Genomic DNA, 8,128 nt, shown 5'->3' with positions numbered 1-8,128 from the left:
CTTCTTACTCAATAATATTAATTTGAAAGGTACCTTTAAGGTAAAGATGCAAAACTAAAACATTTCTCAAAAGATTGTGCGCGTAAGTAAGTATGAATAGAGAAATTAGTCTGCAGGAGGGAGAGGGAGAAAATGACAAGCACAAATAGCTGGCTGCCCTTTAGTACACTAATGATATGTAATAAGTCGTACCTTTTTGCCAAAGTAGACAAAAACTAGAAATATTATGGTCTTTATTATGAAGTAAACATACACAGTTATACCTTAAGTAATCTAATACAGATGTAATAATCCATTATTTGTACCAAATTAGGCGAAAACTAGAAATATAGTCTTTATTAGACAGCAAACAAAGACTTCTAGACACTCCAAATTTTACTGGACTGACTGGCTCCGGCGTACAGAGCGGGGTGTAAATGTACCATATATTACCAAATAAAAGCCGGGTTTCAATTAACCGCAGGGTCCCCTTCAAACGCCGGGTGCAGGTGTATATTTTGATAAATAACCGCAGGGGAAACACCCCGACGTCATCATCGTGACGTCTACCGTCACGTCTCTTTAGGAGCGGCAGCGCAGCTTTCTGTGTGAATTACATGAATTACAATTACTGTGCTGCCGCTCCTAAATCCGAATTTTCCAAATATCACAATAACAAAACAGTAAAAATCGAAAAAACTTAATTTTCACGTTATTCTGTTTTTGTTTTAAAACAGAATAACAGCTACAAAATGTGTGATTTTGTGTTATTCTGTTTTTCCGTTCTGGTTTTAAAACAAAATAACAGAAAAACAAAGTTGTTTTTCTGTTATTTTAATTTGGTTTTGAAACGGAAAAAACAAAGAACGAAGGGTACACGGATTCTCATGCAACTCCAGGGATCGTGACTGACTCAGACTCAGAAGCAGAATCAGAACTCCTTCATTGGTCCTGCAAACAGGGATATTTGTGTGTCACAGCAGCCTGAGGACAGTTCAATTTAATAATAAAGAACAATAACAGTAAAGAATAAACAATATAATAAAAAAGTAAGAAATAGATTCTTATATAGCCTACATATATATGTACATGTGCCCTGCCACTTTCTGGTACATCACCCCCATGAAGTCATGTGATTTCATTCACATTTAATTTCATTTATTTTATAGCAAAAGCACAGAACAGAAATGAATAACACTTGAGCTGAGGTGTCTAGATTACCTGAATTCACCCGATTACAATATCAAAGTGATTTCACTTGATTACTTTCCGTTAGTTTGGGATTAATAACAAATAAAAACCAGAGAAATTAAATATTAATAAAAAGAAAATGATGTATTTCAATCCTATAAACAATTGTTCATCTATGTTGGTGCAATTATTATTTGTACTTTGCCCTCGACTGGCAAGACAAAGAATCCCAAGCTGGGACTCGAACACACAGAAAAGTCATACAGCCAGTGGCGAGCATTCATTTGGGGGCTCCTGCATTTACCGGTCTAATGTACCTTATATCGCATAATGAGATACTCCATACAAGGGATGAACAAAAGTCACTATCCCTCCTTTCTTCAATCACACTCAGCCAGTGTAATCCATATTGGATTAAACATCATTTTCTATGGATATTGCAAACTGTCATATTGTCCTAAGGCATGGATGTGTGCAAATAGATTTGAATTTGTTTCAACTTTAGTTTTCCTGATCTTCTTCAGCCCCTGACTAATGCATGTTCTCACCGACAAGATAATCTTGACTCTTCAACTCTAAACAAAGATTCATGTCACCTTGGTTATACAATATTAGTAAAGACTTGACATTTGTTATTCCAGAGTTAAATAAAGATTTATTTTAAAAAAGAAAACAGAAAGACACAAGGACTGTCTCCTCACCTGCAGTTTATACCTTGCAGACTGATTTATCTGGTGGTATAGAGCTATATACTATTAAAGCTATGCTTCAGCAATCCAAATACACCTTCTTCAAGACATCTACCTGTACATATGACAGAGCAGGGATGACGAGACGGGCACAGGTCCTGGAACACATACAGAAAATGGTGCTGAAAACAACATGCAGATGCCCACCATGCTGTGGGACTTACAAGCCTCAATTTCTAATAATATCTATGGTATAAATGTAATGACAATAATTTACAATGATTTGGCTATACTCTGCACAGCACAGGCAAATGCCCACATCACCACAGGTGGGACTCAGCAATGAATTTCTCAACAGGTCTAACTTGTAAAACATAAAAACACAGCACGGCGGCCTATTAATAGACAGTATGTTTACCAGATTTAGTTGTCCAAAACAGCCCACATCACGACCATTCCGGATTCTCCTCCTTTCTGTTTCGGGTTTTACCGCATGTTGCAGTTTTGTGACCTTTGGCCACCCACGACCTCACGTTCGGGACTGGATCGAATTTAGCCAGGCAGGGTCCAACAAGATTTAGGAAGAGTAAAGATGATATGGCGGATGTGAGCAGAGAGGCACGGTTGGGAGTGCAAATCAAGTTCATTTTAGAAAATCCGCGCTCACACTCTTAAAACTGCTGGGTTAAAACTAACCCAAATTGGGTGAAATTGCTAACCCAGCGCTGGGTCCAAAAGGGACCGAGCCAATGCTGGGTTATTTATACCCAGCGCATTGGGTTGAGGATTTGACCCAGCGCATTGGGTTGAGGATTTGACCCAATGCGCTGGGTCTAAATAACCCAGCGCTGGGTCCAAAAGGGACCGAGCCAATGCTGGGTTATTTATACCCAGCACATTGGGTCAAATCCTCAACCCAATGCGCTGGGTCTAAATAACCTAGCGCTGGGTCCAAAAGGGACCGAGCCAATGCTGGGTTATTTATACCCAGCGCATTGGGTTGGGGATTTGACCCAGCATGCTGGGTCAAGATTTTGACTCAACAATGGGTAAAAACTACTCATGCTGATGAGTTAAAGCTACCAAGAAATGGGTTACCAGGTTATCAGTATAGCTGTGGTTAAAAACAATATCAGTTTTATTACCAACATTTTCTAAGAATGTTTCATTTAATTTACTTTAACTTCAGTGGATGTAAAATCGATATAAATTACTATTAAATGATCAAACAACAAAATACTCTTCAAAACATTATTTTATTGGTCATGAAATGTAATTTAACTGTCACTACATAAAACAGTATTTTAGAAAAAGATTACATCAAAACAGTTTACTTTAACTGGAATTACAGGCTGAATTCACAGAGACTTAGAGGCCATGTCTCTCAGCTGACCTGGGAACGCCTCGGGATCCCCCGGGAGGAGCTGGATGAAGTGGCTGGGGAGAGGGAGGTCTGGGTCTCCCTGCTTAGGCTGCTGCCTCGCAACCCGGCCCTGGATAAGCAGTAGAAGATGGATGGATGGCATTCGTTTATTCAGTTAAAAAAAAGTCACTAATTGATTTGTGTTGAACATTATTACATACCTTCAAAGGTTGGGATCAATTCCACCAGGTTCCACTCTTGAAGCTTCTCCTGGAAACTCATCCATCTTTCAAAAATGAAAACAACATTTTTTAGTGCAACATATAAATAAGCATATGTAAAACACCAAACAAAAGCTCTATGTACACAGTAAACATACCATAAGTAACAAATCATTGCCATTATTATAATATTAACATGCCAGCTCTGGTCTGAGGTACTGTGAGGAAAACTACCAAGAGGACTTTCAGTGGGAGGAAGAAGTGAGAAGTTACTGCAACACGCAACAATAAATAGTTAAAATCATACAGAACAACAAGCCCAAATATAAATATACTTCTCCCCACTATTCTCCATGGACAGACAATATTGTTGCACAGGCTAGCGGAGTACATCGTAGCGGGATAATTCAATGTCGAGACAATATAAATTTGATAACAACACACTGCTTGCTCGAGTGTGATGTCACAGACGTCACTTCAAACTATGACATGCCTGATCTCAAACTCACACTGCTGCACTGAGAAAAAGCTGACATCGACAAAGTTGAGGGCCACATGTTACACCAGCTCTATGTGAATACCTGCCGAGAGTGAATCGATGTTTGCATTGAAAAGAGACAAAAACACAACTCACCCACTCTCCTCCAGTGACACGTTATGCAGCAACTTTCCGCGTCCAGCATAGCGTCCAGGCACTGACAAAACACGTCAGAGTCCTCCTGGCGTGCCTGGTGTAGCATCCCCGGCTGAATGATGGTCAGACTCTCCTTAACTGATGGCTTATTGCAGGAACCTTTAAACACTCCTTCGAACACACTGTAAGAGCTACAAAAAAGGTATAAAAAATAGATGTAAATATCTTCCTTCATGAATCATGACCTTATTGTATCATAAATTCACACAAAATATAATCATGCATTCTTCTCTTAGCTTCTTCAATCATTGTTACATTCACAGAAAAATCATATTTTAATCTGTTTTAACTTAAATGACAACCTCTATTAGAGAGCTGTATGAATTGTTTTTAACTTATAATTAAACTTTTAACCAGGAAATTTGTATTAAATATTAACTGTTAACTTTATATATTAAAGTCACTTAAAACCACACAAAATGCCTTTTTTTTATATTAACAAACATACAGATGAAATGAATGAAATGACCAGCCTCATCTCTGCTCCTCTGTACCGACAGGACGGTTGGGCTAATGCTAATTAGCGTTCCCGCTAGCTTAAACACGCTATATCAAAACTGTTCAAAACTGGAAAAGTTACGGTCTGAATCAAATACTAAACATGTCATGAAGCGACAACAAATGACAACAACAAACCTTGTGCCCTTTATCAGCCAGGTGCTAAGTAACTCATTTTCATTATGTTCAGCAAAACCTTGTAGGCAGACTTTCAGCACGGAGACACACACGATTCACCAGCACACACACGATTCACCAGCACACACACCAGATGCTGTTTGTTCACAGCGAGACGGTTTCAAAATAAAAGTCCCGCATTTGGCGTCTCATATAATTAATTAAATAATAACCTGGCTTCAAAGAATATTAGTAAACTGAATGAACGAACCAAGTATTTTATGTGGTGAAAATAACTAGTTAGCGAAAGAAAAAAAGAAAAAAATAGCTTGCCAGCAACACGAAAAAAAAACCGGCACCCGCTGCAGACTGAGGTTTAACGTTAAGTTTTTAATATATGACTAAGATACAACTATTTGGCTACCACGTTAAGCTATCAAAACTTGATGTTGTAAGATAATAAGTTAAGGTTTACTTACCATTTACATAGTTTTCTCTGGTCTCGAGCTGGAGAGGGATGAACGTTCGCCTCAGCCCGCCCAAATCTAAAGCCCGCCCAAATCTGAAGCCCGCAGATGTCTTCAACCCAATCTGTTGGGTCAAAGTATTTAACCCAACCTTGGATAAAAACAACCCAATCAGCTCAAAATCCACAGCTACCCAGCAGATGGGTTATGAAAATAACCCAGCACTTTTTAGGGTGCACATTCAGCACTTACAATAGGAATGCTGTTGACAGCAAAAAGTTACTCCATCAGTCCATCGGGATGTCTTTTCCATCTGAGTCTCTGTACTTTATGTAGGCCCGTATGACTGCACGCAGATGATGTTAAAGCGCTGACACAGCGACTCAACCTCAGTCTCTCCATTAGCGCACCTGCGTCCTCGGGCCGGTACTGTGCGTAAAGCACCTCCAACTCCTCAATGGACTTGTTATATCCAGTTTAATCTGGCAACCGGCCTCCTTCAGATAACATACGGTCCTCCAAGTTCTTAGTTAGGAAAAACTGCTTCAGGTCGAGTGTTTTGTTGCTTGATTTTCCTCCATTCGGTAAGACGTTTTCCTCAATTCCCCTCTGACTCAGTTCAGTGTAGCGACCTGGTCGATCCGACATGGCCTCAAGTACCCTGATCTCTGAATCTTCCTGCTGTAAAATCAAGCTAACTGATGCCGGGGTACCCGCATGTTGCTCCGGCTGGCGGTGAACCTGACCAGCTGCTGCCGCGGTACCCGCCTCCTGCTCCGGCTTAGCTAGCTGTCGGTGATCCCTGCTAGCTGTTGCGGCGCTAGCCTCCTGCTGCAGCTGGTTTTGCTCGTCAACATGACCGCTGCAACTGCACTCGTCGCTGCTTGTCGAGGCCTTTCTGACTCGTTTTGAAGCGTCATGCAACTCTTCCTTCTTTTTGAAAAAAAAAAAAAACCAAAACGCTATTTACTGTTTTGTATTTTACGCGTCATCATTTCCGCATACGTGCAGCGTCACGACTGTGATGTGTAACATGGAATAGTCCATGTAGTTCAGAATGAAGGGGGTGCACGGTTGGCAGAAAGACCGTCAAAACATGAGTTATTGATCAAATTAGACATCCCGATGCTACTATTGTGATGAGATTTTTATGAAAACTATAAATATGGGGACTACATATAAAGAGGGCATTTTGGGGGCCCCAAAGGACCTTGTATGGGGCCCAGTGCTCCAGGCAAATGCCTGGTTTGCCTAATAGTACGGCCCGCCTCTGCACTCAGATCGGGATGCCTGCTCTACCAGCTGAGATAAACAGCCCTCAACAGTTCCATGATTCTCAGGTCTGATCCACATAAACCAGGCAAAATAAGTCCCGCCCCACCCACAGCATTTTGGACGAATCCAGGTGGTGCGTGCCAAAAGGGGCGGTCTCGCTCGTTTCCCGCGTGAAGTTACTGCATTTCCCTCCAAAACTTAAATACCTATAATAATGGCTGAAGGAGCTTCACTCTGGTCAGACGGCTCTTCTCTGAGGACACGAACATGGTCAGTAAACTGTTCTGTAAGAATCTGCTTTATGTGTCCAGTTACCTGCTCAGTACAGGTGTATTCATGTTTGTGTGGGAGGTGTACAGATCAGTTATTACTTACAGATATCAGGTAATAAATCCAGGTGATGTTCCTTCATATATCAGCGAGCTCCACATAGTAACTACCTTGTTGTCTAAGCCCAGGAAGTTCTACACATGTGCGGGTTAAAAGGGAGCCAGCCTTCCTCTCATGTCGGTGAGATTTGTTTTTACCTCAGATATTTCTGTGTAACTCTGAACACGAAGCTCAAGACTGACTTTAACTGTTAGTGTTGAGGTAAATTCGGCTCACATCCATTGTGATTTTGGTCGTTTTATCTCTGTAGTGTTTATTACATAAATAATGCACAGTTAATTTAATAGGTCACTCTCTCAAAGCAAGTCATTAGTTTCGGTAAAGTTGGCATGACGTTTTTTTTATGTATTTATTATTTTGAACGGCATGAAAGCTGGTTGGCTAACGTTAGCTGGTGAGTGGTTATGTTATGCTATGTTAGCTAGCTGACTTTAAAGTTGTTGCAGATGCACGGTTTGGAAACATGTTAGCAGCGGCTCAGCTGCCTTTATTAACGGGTAAGGACACACAAACTGGTACTGACACTATAATGAGCTTATAAAGACGTCTGAGTCATTTCATCGTCATGTTTTTACAGACAGTTTTGCATGTTCGCTAACTTGTGTCTGTGGGAGAGTGTTAGCATGACGCCATTATCGTGCTTTGTAATGTTAACTTGTTTTAATACTAGCATCATTACAGCCAAATAGAATACAGCACAGTTAGCTAACAGGCTAATGTGATGTGTCTCAGTTTGTTAGTATGTCAGCATCTAGAAGGTCATTTTAAGCAGGTAAAGTAGTTTAACACACAATATGCAGCCTCATTGTAGCTGCACAGAATGTATTCAGTGTGTTTGTCTCAGTTGTGGTTTAATGTTATTTAAATCACTGCAGATAGACTTTAAAATCATATTACTTGTCTATAAAGCACAACATTTTCTTAGGACTTAATACATTTGGTTTACTTTGGTTTACCTTTAAAAACACATTTATCAGATCATAGTAGATTTTACAGTGCAGAGTGATGTGGGACTCCTGAAGTGATGTCATGCACATGCTTACAGACTGCTATATCATGCATTATTTTAAAATTATAATCCTGTAAGAAATCCCCTTTTTGCTGGATGTGTCTTTAATCTGAGTACATCTTCTTTTTTCCTGTTACAATCAGAATATACATATACAATCATACACATATGCATGTAGTCATCATGTTATACTAAAGTACTTCCTCCTCTCTCCAGGTGAACAGTGGGACTTGTC

At 40.2% G+C, this 8,128-nt stretch overlaps 1 long non-coding RNA gene across 1 annotated transcript; it reads right to left on the bottom strand.

The window, feature by feature from the left end:
- Positions 1-3,482: 3,482 nt before the first annotated feature.
- On the bottom strand, positions 3,483-6,058 carry LOC115573586 (uncharacterized). The gene is made up of 3 exons (XR_003982307.1): positions 5,232-6,058; positions 4,078-4,268; positions 3,483-3,508 (listed from the first exon to the last, which is right to left on the bottom strand). It is a non-coding gene; the product is annotated as an uncharacterized LOC115573586 (long non-coding RNA).
- Positions 6,059-8,128: the final 2,070 nt, after the last annotated feature.

The sequence above is a fragment of the Sparus aurata genome, chromosome 2, assembly GCF_900880675.1.
Source record: "Sparus aurata chromosome 2, fSpaAur1.1, whole genome shotgun sequence".
Classification (NCBI taxonomy): domain Eukaryota; kingdom Metazoa; phylum Chordata; class Actinopteri; order Spariformes; family Sparidae; genus Sparus; species Sparus aurata.
The sequence above is the reverse complement of the archived record's forward strand: the minus strand, read 5'-3'. Positions and strand labels throughout refer to the sequence as shown.